The 15,200-nt window shown below is 45.4% G+C and overlaps 1 long non-coding RNA gene across 1 annotated transcript; it reads left to right on the top strand.

Annotated features, from left to right (window-relative positions):
• Positions 1 to 5,725: 5,725 nt before the first annotated feature.
• LOC142502307 (uncharacterized) lies at positions 5,726 to 14,976 on the top strand. The gene is made up of 2 exons (XR_012803731.1): positions 5,726 to 5,779; positions 13,347 to 14,976. It is a non-coding gene; the product is annotated as an uncharacterized LOC142502307 (long non-coding RNA).
• The last annotated feature ends 224 nt before the right edge of the window (positions 14,977 to 15,200 follow it).

Raw genomic sequence — 15,200 nt, forward strand, 5'->3', positions numbered from 1 at the left:
GTACAAAAATCTACAAATATGCCTGGAACTGGGTCCGCTTGAAGTTATGGGGTTTTAGTTTTATGATAAATAGATACTATACCACTGAAGGAAATACAAGAGTGACAGAAAGCCGAATGCTGGTACATAACTAGAACAGAATAGAAACAGAGGGGCCTATTCTGGTAGTACCGAAGTTATCATTGCCAAACCGCAGGGTTTACATGTTCAGAAGTAGTAGAATCAAATATGACAAAAAAAAACCTCTATTCTCTATTGCAAACCATTTCTTCTAAGCCGCATCTAAAAAAAAGTGACAAACCACCTGGTTTAAAAGCCAAAACGCCCGTGTTGTACTGATCCAGCGGCCGTTATTCGAACACTTCGCGCGTCATGTACATTGGAATCCCGATTTGAAACCGCGGGATGAATTCCAGCCTTCCCGCACTAAGATGCGAGCGCGGCGAGAGCAGAAAAATGAATCTTCGTGTTCTGGCTTTTAAAAACATGAAATTGACACAGTAGCACAGTAGCACGGTGACACAGTACTGTACACATTACAATTCATCCATTTTATTGCAAACAAAGAAACAGAATCCATGAAATTCAAATAAAACATCCGCGATAAGCGCGGGTGCCTGGGATAAGGGCGGGTGCCTGGGATAAGGGCGGGTGCGTGGGATAAAGGCGGGTGCCTGGGGCGATTGGCCGCGTTCATGCTGTGTGGGGAACAGCAGAGAACTGAAAATCGGCGCCGTGATGTGTTTGAATAACGGCCGCTGCATCAGTACTTGCTTTACTACACCTAACTCTATCCCCAGTCTAATTTATGGGTTTTGCTCTCTCAGTCGAACCCATATTTCAGGCTCTGGCTGTAACTCGCAATACCAATCTCGCCGCCGTTTAGGTGATGGTAAAAAAAAATGCACGTTTTTAGAAGCGCTTTGCATAACAGAAGTACGAGAAATGTAGCTGTGAGAAAAAAATCTGAGTTGGAGGCTTTTTTTTAACAAACCGATCGGATAGTCAGTCTGAGTGAAACCGCTTCAAAAAAAGCCATTTAGAAGTGGATTGGCCATGCGAGAAGGGCTTCCAGAATAGCAATGCATGCTACTGTAATCCGCTTCTAAAGTGCACTTTAGAAGCAGTTTGTTACACTTGGGAGCTACCAGAATAGGCCCCATAGAATTTGAAGGCGGATAAGAACCACTTGACCAACCCAATCTGCCCATTTTCCTATCTGATGTAAAACCTCACACCCTATTTGATCGTTGGCTTTGTTTTTGTATTCCTGCCTTACTGTATGTCTATCCCAAGCATGTTTGAACTCCCTTACTGTATTAGCCCCTACCACTTCTTTTGAGAGGTTATTCCACAAATCTACCACCCTTTCGGTGAAGAATTACCTCCTCACATTTAACCTCAGAGAATGACCTTCTGCGAGAGGGGAGAGTAGCTCTTCTAGAACAACTCATTGAAAGCGAATGGTTGGTTCACTTTAGGATCACACCCAGTAGTGGGACGATCATTGGAGGTGTAGGACGTTTTGGAGGTGTGTGGCTAAGGGTCCAGTGTCTGTCTCAGGACCAGCCCACACATGGTATGCCCAGCCAACCTGTGTACTTTTGTTCTGCATGCTGGAGGCATGGAGTTTCGATGGATAACAGCAGACGTGGAAGGTCACAGTTAAGATAGACATTACAAGTTAAATAAACACTTTCCCGGTTTGAAGATGCGAGATCAAAAGGATGCCTAGCACCTCCTCATGTTTAGCTATGTAGCCAGGCCTGGTTTTGGCTACCAGTCTGCCCTCCCTGTCATGAAAGCCAATCCTGGGGTTTCCCCACAGAAGCAGCTCCCTTGAGTGACAGGGGAGGAGATGGGACTAGGCCTGTGTTCTGCCAAATCCTGGGCTCAGGCCTGGTACCTTCCCCCTCTGTACTTAGGGAGTTGCACTTCTTAAATGTAATCAGTTGTCTCTACCCTTGAGAGAGACAGGTAACACACAGAGGTATCTGCGCATTGGCATTTTTCTGTTCCTCTTCCCCTTGGGGGAGAGTGAGTGATTACCATTCCCCTGGCTCTACTAGAGGGTCAGGGAAGAGTAAGGACTGCTTCAGGTGCTCCTGGCCTGGAGTGGAGGTCCAGGGATCATCCTGAGGTTGGAGGCCTGTATTGAGCTGTGCTGAGCAGATATCGGTGTTATACTGTGTGTGCAGAGGAATAAACCGGTTCCAGTTAACTATAACTACTTGGTGTACAATCTTTCTGGGGGGAGGTGAGTACGTTTCTTCTGCAGGAGATTGCCTCCACACATCTGGAGCCTGCAGCAGGTGGAGGCTCTGAATCACCAGAGATAAATATCGGTAATGTACCCCAGAAGCCTGTCCAGACGTCCCCAATACCACCAGCGGACCACTCACTATTCTGTGAGCCAACAGGTAGCATGCACCATACACCTGGTAACAGGGGGATCTCCCGGAGGGTGGGGGGAAGGCTGCTACGTTTACATGGGGCATTAGCAGCACCCCCCCTCACCCGTCACCAACACGCACATACAGTATAGTTATTCTTTTCAGTGAACCGTAAAGTTACGGCCGCAGGTTTAGTTAATGAATGTTTTATTAACTGGCTTTTCTGCTGCCATCTTGTGTTGTATTTGCGAAACTTGGGAAAGTAAAGGGAACTGAAGCTCGGGGAAGCCCCTCTGTTTTCTAAACTTAGAATGTCAATGCTATCCTGTAATTTATTGGGGGGGTTCTGTATTAATAACGCAACTTGGTCGTAAAACAAACTTTTTCCCTCTTTTTTTAAAATTTGAGTATCTAGTGGTGCAAATGTTATATATACTGTGCTTATGTGTGTATACACACTGTACATTCATATATATGGACCAGTAGACCAGTGATGCTGAACTCCAGTCCTCAAGCACCCCCCCCCCCCTAACAGGTCAGGTTTTCAGGATATCCCAGCTTCAGCACAGGTGAATTCTGATTAAGCCACCTGTGCTGAAGCAGGGACTGATTGAGCCCCCTGTGCTTAAGCAGGGATATCCTGAAAACCTGACCTGTCGGGGGGATTGAGAACTGAAGTTGAGCACCACTGCTGTAGACCGGGGGTGCACTCCCCAGTGAGATTTTCTAGGGGGCGTGGCGGTTGCACAGCCCCTCCCCCCCCCGCTCTTCCCCCAGGCATGTAAATTAAAAGCTTCGACCTCACCCTCCCCTCTCCCCAGCTCTTAAGATACCGGCTGTTTACTCCACCGTGCAAGCATATTTGTCCGGTGGACACAAAATGGCTGCTAGGTTCAGCGTTGCACCGGTGACCAATAAAAAGCACAAACATCATCTGCAGATTATTATTGGTGATCCTGCGGCTATACGGGAATTTACAGGGGGTTTTTTTGTACAAAAATCTACAAATATGACTAGGACCGGGTGGTCTCCAGGGGTTGTAGGACCCAAATCAGCTCCGGGGGGATTCCCAGGCTCAGAAACATTTAAAAATAAGTGGGGACTGCTGCTTTAAGAGTCTGTTAAAGGTAGCAATGTAATTACATCACTGAGATAGATTTCAGGAAATGCCACAAATTTGCATTGTGCAGATACTGCTATTTTTATGCTGATGTGATAAGAATTCACTGTGCACTGTGTATCTGTGATATGCAGAACAGTGTGTGTCTGGTACACTCAGAGCAGCACATGCAGTGCAACATGTACAGGGCGAACCCAATGAGTGGGGGAATGTTTCAGATAAGGTTTCAGCAGTGGCAGGGAGGATGGGAAACCCCACACATTCCTGCATCAGGAGTGTAACTCTCTGCCACATTCCTGGAACGGTTTGAAACATCTCTAAGAACAGATCCCCCTGCAAGACTTATTTAGTATCTTACATCGGATCAACGCTAAAAGTTGTTTTACAGGAGTATGTGTTTGTTTGAACACTCCCTTCAGATTTGATGAGCTTGTTTTACGAGTTTGGGAGACAATACCCTTTCCCCCAGTGCTCTTGTGTACTAGTCAATCAGTGAGGAGAATGGAAACCTTCCCTTCAATCATTGACTCTACAACTTCAAGGGGCTGGGCGCCATTTTTCCTTTCCATGTAGGGTTGGGAGGCTCCAATCACTAATCCGGTAGTAAAACCCAAAAAGTTTCATCCTGACATGGAAATAAGCAGTGGTTGACAAATCACCCAAAAATCTACTCGCCGAACCAAAAAAATCTACTCGCCACCTAGTCCTGCCCCCAATCCCGCCATGCTTGGGCGGCCATGAGGAGGTCGCCACGGGGTCAAATCCAGTTGCCACAGGCCTGTAGGTGAATGGATTTGTCGAACACTGGAAATAAGTATTGAGAAGTGGAGCCTTCAGATCTGACCTTCATCTGAAAAACGTGCGTTGCACGTATAAAATGTCATGAACAGGTTTCTTACATTTTTCACAAACGCTGAGTTACATCAAAGGAAAGTCTTGGGGGAGGGGAGGTATGGGTGTCTCATCTGGGTAATTCAGCAAGTGTGTGTACAACCAGAGCCCCCACTCCCCACCTTCCCTTATCTTTATTAGTTCTCTGATAAGGACGGGGTGGGTTAGGGGTAAAGGAAACACTTGATTAAAAAACATTTTCCCATTTAGAGGCCCCCAAGAAATGTAACTTGTAACTCATTTTGAAAAAATTGAAAGCAGCCAAACCTTTCCTGTTAACATTGTTAGGTTAATTTAGGGAGCCCATACCTCCCCAGTCTCTGCTTCTTGTGCACTGTGAAGGACACATGGAGAAGGGACAAATGAGGCCTGGAAACAGTGTACTTCTCTGGTGGTCTGATACAGCGGTTCCCCAACTTTTTTACATTGGGCATCCCCTGCTAGATTATATTTGTTCAGTGAAATATTTGTCCGGCGGCCAGATGCGTTGTAGAGAGGTTATCTGAAGGGTTAATGATGTCCAATTAATGGAGAGACTCACCTCATTCCTGAATCATACCATAAGGAAGTTTGATAGGGTCTGGGATCCCTGGGATGTCGGATAGGGGGATTTCCTTGTTAGGAAAGAGGTTTTGGGAGTGAGGAGTGTAGAATATGTTGTTTTTATAAAATGCTGTATACTATGCAATGTGAAAGTTGATGATTGTAAGAACTCTGTAGCAAAATAGTTGCTTTTTCTGTACCCCTTCCCATTTATATTTGAACATCTTAATAAAAAATATAAGTTGGAAAAAAAAAAATATATATAAATATATATATATATCTTATTGCCTACTCTTCAGACTATCGGTAACAAAACTGTGTGACCGATCCCAGACAATATAGTGTCCTGAGCCCGAGGGGTAACACACGCTTATTAAGGCCCCAAACTGCACCTCAGAGTGTGAATACCGCATGGGTGGTATAGCTGTCAATCACTGTGCGAGCTTCCAAAGTGACAACCCACAATGCCTTAGCCACTATAGTACTAAGAATAAGGTGCAGTTTGGAGCCTTACTAAGTGCAGAGTCCACACATTGGTTCAGAACCCCACTATACTGCATGGGATCCACCATTACGTACTTCAGAGGTCCACGGCGGCTACAGAGGTCCCGCGCTCTCCCTCTGGGTATTTAAATGAAATGCTGAGGGATCGCGCAAGGCCTCTGCAGCTTCTCCTTCCCGATCTTCGGCGACGCATCGCCATGGTGACCCAGTGTCAAATTACGTTGCGGGGTCATGTGACATCACGTTGCCATGGAAACGTGATGTCACATGACCCCACGATGTCATTTGCTGCCGGAACTGAGCAGGAGGGGGGTGCGCGAGCCGGGAGGTAAGCAAGAAGGGGAGCGCAGGTTCAAAACTTTGCACACCCCTGACATACTTTGTTTTGTAAACTCTTTGGAGACACCTCATGAACCCCCTATGTCAGTGATTTTTAATCAGGGTTCCACAAGCACCCCTAGACGGTTCGGCGGCCTCCAGGGGGGGAGAGCTGGGATAACTCTCCCAGCTGTCCCAGACCCGGCAGAGCGGGGGCACCCCATGCAGCAGTGACCCGTCGGCTCCCGAGCTCAGCAGCACTGCGATCCTTCCTCTCCCTGCTCCTGTCGACGCCAGAAGTCGCCTTCAACTTCCGGCTGACAGAAGGTAGAGGAAGGATCATGTGATCAGGTAAGAAAGTGCGCTCTCACTGCAGGGATTTTTGCCTGTGAGCTCCCTTGAAAAGTGTGTGTGAGTGTGTGCGCGTGCAAGAGAGAGGGGGAGAGTGTGCATGCGTGTGCAAGAGAGAGGGGGAGAGAGTGTGTGTGTATAAAAGAGAGGGTGAGAGTGTGTGTAAGATTGAGAGAGAGCATAAGGGGAAGAGTGTGAGGGGGTGGGGAGAGACACGAGAGACGGGGGTGGGGCGAGAGGGTCGAGGTTCCCCAGAATTTCACAATCTAATTCTGGGGTTCCTTAACCAAAAAAAGGTTGAAAACCACTGCCCTAGAGGTTTATGAACCATCTGATGGGACTCACTGGTCTAATAAAAGGTATTATCACAACTTCCAAGTAATCTACACTTCTCCAGTATTAATACAGACCATGAACCATACAACACACATTAAATTAATCAAACAGGAAGTAAGCAACATCCTTCACGTCCCTAAAACTGGCTGCTCAAGACACATCCTCATTAGTTTCACTTCCTTTTAACAGCTGTCCCTTTCTGTCTGCCTTCGGTTACACTGTCACACCCTATGTGAACTGTCACCTTCATCAATGACACAGACTGATGTCCTTACAATAACACCACACATTAGACTGTACTGTATGTCTGAGCTCTTTCATGACATTGTTTAAACATGATGATTCACACAACATTATGAGCAGCAACTAAAATATGTTCTAATGCCCTCATTTCCTCTTTTACTCACTAATCCCATCATGAAATCCTCCAGCAGGTTTTTTTTTTTTTTTAAGTTATTACAGAGAAATATTAACGGCAAATGATATTTGAGGATGTATAAAAATGGCCGCCGCTATGAATTTACACAGAACTTATTTTCACCCTCATTACTGCCACGCTGTAATCATGGGAGCATCCATGACTGAGTTTGGTGTACGCATTAAAAGAAAGCTGCATTGGTTAGAATATTCTCTCATTACTGGCTTAAACTTTCACATTTTCATTCAAAAGAAGCTTCCCACCTGTCTTGGATGTACAGTATCATCACAGAAATAAAACCTCTCCATTCACCCAGGGGTGGGCAACTCCAGTCCTCAAGGGCCACCAACAGGTTAGGTTTTAAGGACATCCCTGCTTTAGCACAGGAAGCTCAATCAGTGGTTCAGTCGTTGACTGAGTTGGCGGGAGTTGGCCACACCTGCTCTACCCCTATCGTACCTTCCTGTCCCTGCACCATATTGTCCCTCTCGCTACAGACTAATTTGCTGAAAAATCTCATTGGTATTTACCCTCAGACTGTCTCATGGAGTCTCACTGGTAAGAATCAGCACTTTTCCATTACAGCAGCAGTACCCTCTTGATCCATGGTCACCTGGCCTCCAGGACCACCAGTGGCGGATTTCCCATTATGCCTGAAAGGCCTGGGGCAGAGACTTTCCCTTCCTCCCCCGCCCGCCTCCATATAAACAGGACCCGCTCTCTCTTCCCCACTGATTGCCAAGGGAGAGTGTGGGACCTCTCTAAAGTTCTTACCTACTCCTTCATGCCGGCTTCCTCCTTCTTCGGCGTCGCTGCGTCAAATGACGCTGCAACGTCACATGGCTATGCGTTGACATGGGACAGAGAGTGTATATTAGGATAAAGCATGTATGGGACAGAGAGTGTATATTAGGATAAAGCATGTATGGGACAGAGAGTGTATATTAGGATAAAGCATGTATGGGACAGAGAGTGTATATTAGGATAAAGCATGTATGGGACAGAGAGTGTATATTAGGATAAAGCATGTATGGGACAGAGAGTGTATATTAGGATAAAGCATGTATGGGACAGAGAGTGTATATTAGGATAAAGCGTGTATGGGACAGAGAGTGTATATTAGGATAAAGCATGTATGGGACAGAGAGTGTATATTAGGATAAAGCGTGTATGGGACAGAGAGTGTATATTAGGATAAAGCGTGTATGGGACAGAGAGTGTATATTAGGATAAAGCGTGTATGGGACAGAGAGTGTATATTAGGATAAAGCATGTATGGGACAGAGAGTGTATATTAGGATAAAGCATGTATGGGACAGAGAGTGTATATTAGGATAAAGCGTGTATGGGACAGAGAGTGTATATTAGGATAAAGCATGTATGGGACAGAGAGTGTATATTAGGACAGAGTGTTTATGAGATAGAGGATGTACATTAGGACATTTCACACCTTTCGAGCCCCATCTATCTCCCCCCCCCTTTCCCATGTATTTCTCTCCCCTCCATCTCACTCCCTCTCTTCCTCACTCACCCCCTCTCACTCTTCCCCTCTCAGGCTCTCAGCCTCGTTTTCAGGTGTCTCTGGCACAGCCTGGAAGCACACTGCTTAGGCCTTGTTCAGGGTGCCAGAGGCAGGAGTTGGAGCGCGGGCGTTCGGGAGGGAGGGCGGCAGTCTGCTGGGCGATGTGTGTTCATCCGCAGCAGACGTTTTCAGGAGGCGGGGAGGGGGCGGGGCTACAGACGTGAGGTTAAGGATCAAGGCTGCAGTCTTGAAATCATTCTCAAGAATGATTTCATTGGCTGCCGAGGTCCCAGTGACGCTGCTGCAGCTTCAAAAAACTAATTTTTTGTTTATTGAAACTGTAGCCAGCATCAACTTCGGGCTTCGGAGACAGGGCAGCTGCTACCCTGACAACCAGTATTCAATTTGAATACTTTGTGTCCCACGGCAGCTCGCACGGCAGCACGCCCTCCCTCCAAAGCCTGCACCCTGAACGAGGCCTTAGTTCCCATCCAGGACAGGATCTGAATGAGCTCTGGAACGCTGATCAGGTTCCCCTTTCATAGGTTCCCTGCTACCATAGGAAATCATGGTAGAGGGGTTGGCGCCCAATCACAGCGTGGATGCTGCTCAGGGACCAATCAAGAGGCAAGGACTCATCTGCATTGGCCAATCAAGGCTCGGGACGGGCTAAGAGAGTTAAAGGGCTTGTGGAGGGGAATACAATCGGTCCAATGGGAGCAGTGTCTACTAGAGAGACTTGGCAACGACTTTCTCCGACCAACAGGATATCTCCCACTCGCTGGGCTAGCGCCGCTCTGGCTGGGGAGGCAACCAAATGCTCTGCTATTTGGGTAGCTGGCCATCCGGCACGATCTTGGCCCCGGCAACTCTCTCCTTCGTCCCTGCAGCCCACCTCCCCATGCAGTCCCAGCAGCAGCCATTTTCTCCGGACATGCGGGCAGCACAAAGGGTTTCTCAGCCCCCCATGTACAGAGACTTTGGCTATGCTTTATGCGGGCACCAACACACATTTTTACACAAGAGAAATAGAAAGATGTATAGTTACAGGGTGTGCAAGGGGCTGCCCAGTACATTAAAACAGGTAGCTCAGGGGTTTGGTGGCCAGATGAACCCCAGGGAAGGATGGGCAGGGGCCAGGACCACCGGGCTTAACCTTTATTATACTGGTCTCTGGGCCCCTTTCTGTCACATACATCCTCACTTTATCCTAATATACACGCTCTATCCTAAAACTATCTCCCTCTCTCCTAGGGGTGTGCAAACTGAGAGGCACACCCCCTGAAATTTTCTGGGGTGGGGGCGCGGAGTTTACAGAAGCCCAGCGCTCTTCCTCCACAACATCCACACATTTTACATACATTTAAAAACTTGAAAAAAATCATTATATTTCAAAAAAAATTAAGCCTTTATAACATCTGCACCAAATATATATTTACTTTACCTTAATTTACAAGTGAGCTCTAGTGTAAAAAAATTGCACTTTTTTTTTAATACTAGTTGCTTGGACAGCTGATAGTCCCCACATTAATGCCCCTCGTGGGCTGCACTTGGCTGGTCACCAGTTGGAGGGCCCTGCCACACACCCTCACCTCCTGTATCATATAACTGGTCTCCCTGGTTTAAGTGCGAATTCCTGCAGCACACAGCAAGCTTCTGCTGAACGCCGTTCTTCCTCATCCGTCACCGGCTGGAACCGTGCCACAGCTGTTCCTATGAAAGCTCTCAGTTACCAACAACACATAGCGTATACAGATTAACCATGCACCTTTCCACAGAAATAACCTATTGAACTTCCGCCAGGTCTCATTAACACCTTTCAGCGCCAGAGAGGCTAGCAACCCGTTGTGGTAAACGGAGTATGTTCAGAAGAGGGGAAAGTAGCCGGCGGTGGACCCCCGGGATCTGTGCTGGGACCGGTGCTCGTCCATATCATTAGTAGGGACATGAATAATGGGAGGGAAATTCTGCCAGTAACACAAAGATCTGCACCAGAGTTCACACCGCAGTGGTGGGGCAAACAGTGTGACAGCTACAATGTAATGCCAGCAGGTACAAAGTAATGCACACAAATGGGTCACAAACATTCAATAACAAAATACAGCATGAATGGCACTATAATGTTAGCTAATATAGAGGAAAGGGCAAATAATGTAACACAACAAGGGGGAAAGCCATCAGAATGTTAGGGTGAACAGGGAGAGGTCTGAGCCACAGGGAGAGGTCTGAGCCACAGGGAGAGGTCTGAGCCACAGGGAGAGGTATGAGCCACAGGGAGAGGTATGAGCCACAGGGAGAGGTCTGAGCCACAGGGAGAGGTCTGAGCCACAGGGAGAGGTATGAGCCACAGGGAGAGGTATGAGCCACAGGGAGAGGTATGAGCCACAGGGAGAGGTATGAGCCACAGGGAGAGGTATGAGCCACAGGGAGAGGTCTGAGCCACAGGGAGAGGTATGAGCCACAGGGAGAGGTATGAGCCACAGGGAGAGGTATGAGCCACAGGGAGAGGTATGAATCACAGGGAGAGGTATGAGCCACAGGGAGAGGTATGAATCACAGGGAGAGGTATGAGCCACAGGGAGAGGTATGAGCCACAGGGAGAGGTATGAGCCACAGGGAGAGGTATGAGCCACAGGGAGAGGTATGAGCCGCAGAGAGAGGTATGAGCCACAGGGAGAGGTATGAGCCACAGGGAGAGGTATGAGCCGCAGAGAGAGGTGATGATGCCACTTTATAGATCACTGAGAGTTCTGTGTTCAGTTGTGGAGACCATATCTTCAGAAGGACATAAATAAATTGCTGGTTGTGCAAAGAAGGGATATTAAAATGGCGCATGATCTACATAAACAAAATGTATCAGGAAAGACTGAATGACCTCCACATGTGCAACTTGGAGGACAGAAGGGAGTATGGTAGAAACTGTCATATACATAAATAGTTTTAACAAGGGCAGGAGTGAAGCATATTTGAAAGATAGAGAAGCACTAGAACAAGAGGTCATCTGAAGCTAGAGGGTGGGCGGCTCAGGGGACATGTGAGGAAGAACGTCTTCACTGGAAGCGTGGGTGGTGGATACATGGAAAAGACTCCCAACAGAGGTGGTAGAAGCTAATACAAATACAGAAATTGAATTAAAATGAATTATAAAAAAAAATGCTTAGGTTGGCATAACGCTATATTAAATATAACAGAAAGTCAAGGATCAAATAGGGTGTGAGGTTTTACAGGAGGTAGGGAAAGGAGCAGAGTGGGTGGGCCAAGGGGTTCTTATCTGCGGCTAAATTCTATGTTTCTATTGCTAGCCACTCTGGTGCTGAAGGGGTTAATACATGCCGAGATACACCCTAAGCCTTCTGATACTGAGCGCGGAAACGTACTGTACAGGAAATAACAGCACACCTAGGGATTCCTGTACCATTTGGGACAATGACACAGAGGCGGGTGGTTTCAGTGTATCATTGTGAAATAACAAACACCACCCTGAACTCCGAAAATTAGTTCTAAAAAAAACATTGTGTTCCTTTTATTTTAGCCAAACCGTTCAAAATGAACATTTATCTTCTAATTTACACAAAGAACACAAATTATTTTTTGGTCTTTTTATGGAGGATCACTGCTTTTTGAAATATATACACTTGTGTGTGTGTGTGTGTGTGTGCGCGCGCACACACACACATACACACACACATACACACACACACACACACACATAGATAGTTGTTTCTTTTAGATCAGTATTACTATTTTTTTTTAACTACTGCTGCCGCCTAACTTCAAGCCACAGCCGGATAATAATTCAGTGCTAGATTTGTATTTCCATTGTGCTGAGATATTAGCCCCTTTGGTTTAATGAGTTCTCAAGAAAATACCTTCCTGGATCATTATATAACGGTGTTAGCGGGAGTTAGCTGATAGCTATGTACTGTATGTGACAGTCATGTAGAAATGTGACAGCCCCTCCTAGGCACTTGCCTGTGTTGGCTGCCTCCTTCCTGCCTCCCTCCTGCTTCTTTGGCATCTCAGCGTCAAATGACGCAGCGGACATCACAAATGTATGTATGTGACAGCTATAAATGTATGTACTCTATGTTACTGCTATGTATGTATGTATGTATGTATATATGAGACACCCGTTACTGTTGCAAATTCTGACTCAAACATATATATTTTTTGCTTTCAACACTAAGTACGTCTGGATGAAACAGGATCACAGGGTTAATGTCTCAGATAAGTACTGCTGTTGTACTCATGAGAAGTCATCCCCTTCTAATTAAAATATGGGGGTGGAGGTGAACCCAGTTCAAATCCCAAAGCCAGCTCCTTGTGACCTTAAGAAAGTCCCTCAATCTCCCTCTGCCACCAAAATTAGATTGCAAGCTCTTCAGGGCAGACACTCCTTGGCTAGGAGTCATAACTGCCATCAACTTGAATGGCAGTACCTGCCAGATCAGACGCAGTGTCCCACATTGCGGCTTCATGACTCCCGGCGATTGGACCTGCAAAATTCTATGTACAGCGCTGTATACACTGTCAGTGCTATATAAGGGAAAAAATACATATTATTATTAATAATGTCAATTATTTTTTACATGTACAACCACGAAATTGCACTTATTTGTAGAATAGTTTTTTTCCTTGGGGGTGGGGGTAGCGATGACAGTGTACACAGCACTGTACGTAGACGTTTTATTTTTATTTTTTGCAGACCCTGCACAGTTTATAATCTATGGCTTTGGTGCCTGCACAGGGAGATAAAGTGACTTTCTGAGGTCACGTGGAGCCGACACCAGGAATTGAACCAACTCCCCTGCTTCAAACTCAGTGCCATTGCTCACTGAGCCGCTCCTTCATGTTGGTAAACTTATTTTTAAATGATTGCCGCATTTGTTAGTACTGTATAACTAAATACTCCAGTTATAGTAATGATATGCACATTTTCTGTATCACCAGGCAGAGCTGATATGAGCATATCTCCCGTTACTTTGGCAGTGAAGCTCTGGACTTTCCTGATAACATTTGAAGTGTATCTTGTGACTCACAGAGGCCAACATCTCCTTTGTACTGTATGTTGCAGACGTCAAACCTTGGCTGCTCCAGAGCAAGGAGTGACCATTGTCCTGCTTAAGCAATGATTGTGACACTACAAATACTTCATTGCTGATTAATTGCTTGCTCTTTCAACATGAATTCAATTTGAATGCACAGGAAGAACAACCGAGTAATAAACAGAAAAGATTGTGTGTTACAGACCGTAAACAGATTGTTTGCAGTTTTGATACTCCAATGACCCATTATCATAAAGGAATTTACACCATTTTTACAGAGTCTTAATGCCAAGAAACAACTGGTAATAAAAAATACAGACAAGAGGGGAGTGGTGGTGGTTTGACATAGGGATGACTATCACAAGGAAACTATGCTCCAACTTGGGGATACTCATTCCTATGTTGCACTCCAAACCGACCCCACACTCAGATTTATGAAAGCGTTCAGGGAACTAATAGAGGTGGGTTCTGTCCTTGATTATCTTTGTAATCTGTCTCCCACCACGCCCGTGTTTCACCATCTCTAAAAAATCCACAAAACGCTGATCTACCCTCCAGGGAGACCTATAAATATCCAGCATGGGATCTTTCACGATACGGGAATACTTCCTCCACGCCTCGTCCATTCTTTGTCCTAATTTATCCTGGACAGTGAGGACCTTATAAAACAAATTTGGGTGTTCACATAGAGACGCAACCTTATTTAGTTAACCATGGATGTAACCTCGCTGTATACGGTAATATTGTACCAACATGGCCTGGCAGATGTCCAACATTTTCTTCTTCATTCTGATCTATCACAGTAACAAGTCACATTTATTTTGGATTCTATTCACTTTCTTCTCACGGAAAATGTGTTCTTATTTGATGGTGTTCACTATCTCAAGACACGTGGAATGGCGATGGGGACTAGCTCTGCCACCTCCTCTGCTAACCTCTTTATGGGGTGGTGGGATTCATTCCACGTGTTTCAAAATGGGAACCAATTTAGGGATCAGACTGTTTTTTACAGGCATTTTATTGATGATCTTTTGTTTATTTGGAGTGGAGATGTCACTGCACTGTTACAATACATTGATTCACTTAATCACAATGATTATCATTTAAAATTCACTTAAAATGATCAACATGTACAATTTCTGGATGAATTCCTTTATATTGATATTTGATAATAACAAGAAACACAGAAAAATATACTTTTACACAAAATTGTTTTAGTATTGCTCATCATACTTATAATTTCAAAATTCAATACATTAACACAAATAATAATAAAAAGAAAAAAACAGATAATAGCATTTTCAAAGATTAACATCAAAGCTATCACCACACAGCCTCCCAACAGAATCTGGCATAACCCTCCCCCATTCACCATCTCCCCCATCAACAATATATTATCATATTTCCTCAAAGGTGAAATGATCTGTGATCCATCGCAATCAGTCTGAGGAGACCCCAAGAAGTTTGCCCACATGTCTGTATGTCTGAATCCCTATCTTGTTGCGACATAGTATCAATAAACCCATTTTTTTTAATTCTCGGTTCTTAATTCCTTATTTATCTCAGCTTCTAATTTGTCCATCTTCATCAATTGATATTTTTCTTACTGTACAAATAGACATTTTTGGAATAAAAATTTACAGGTGAACAGATTTATACAATAGGGTTGTAGCAAGGGGTTATAATGTAAGAGACCTATAACAGGCCCTGGAGAAGGTTTCAAAAATGGAGAGATCCAGTTTGTTTGAGAGATCCTCCA

Source organism: Ascaphus truei, chromosome 9 (assembly GCF_040206685.1).
Source record: "Ascaphus truei isolate aAscTru1 chromosome 9, aAscTru1.hap1, whole genome shotgun sequence".
Taxonomy (NCBI): Eukaryota; Metazoa; Chordata; class Amphibia; order Anura; family Ascaphidae; genus Ascaphus; species Ascaphus truei.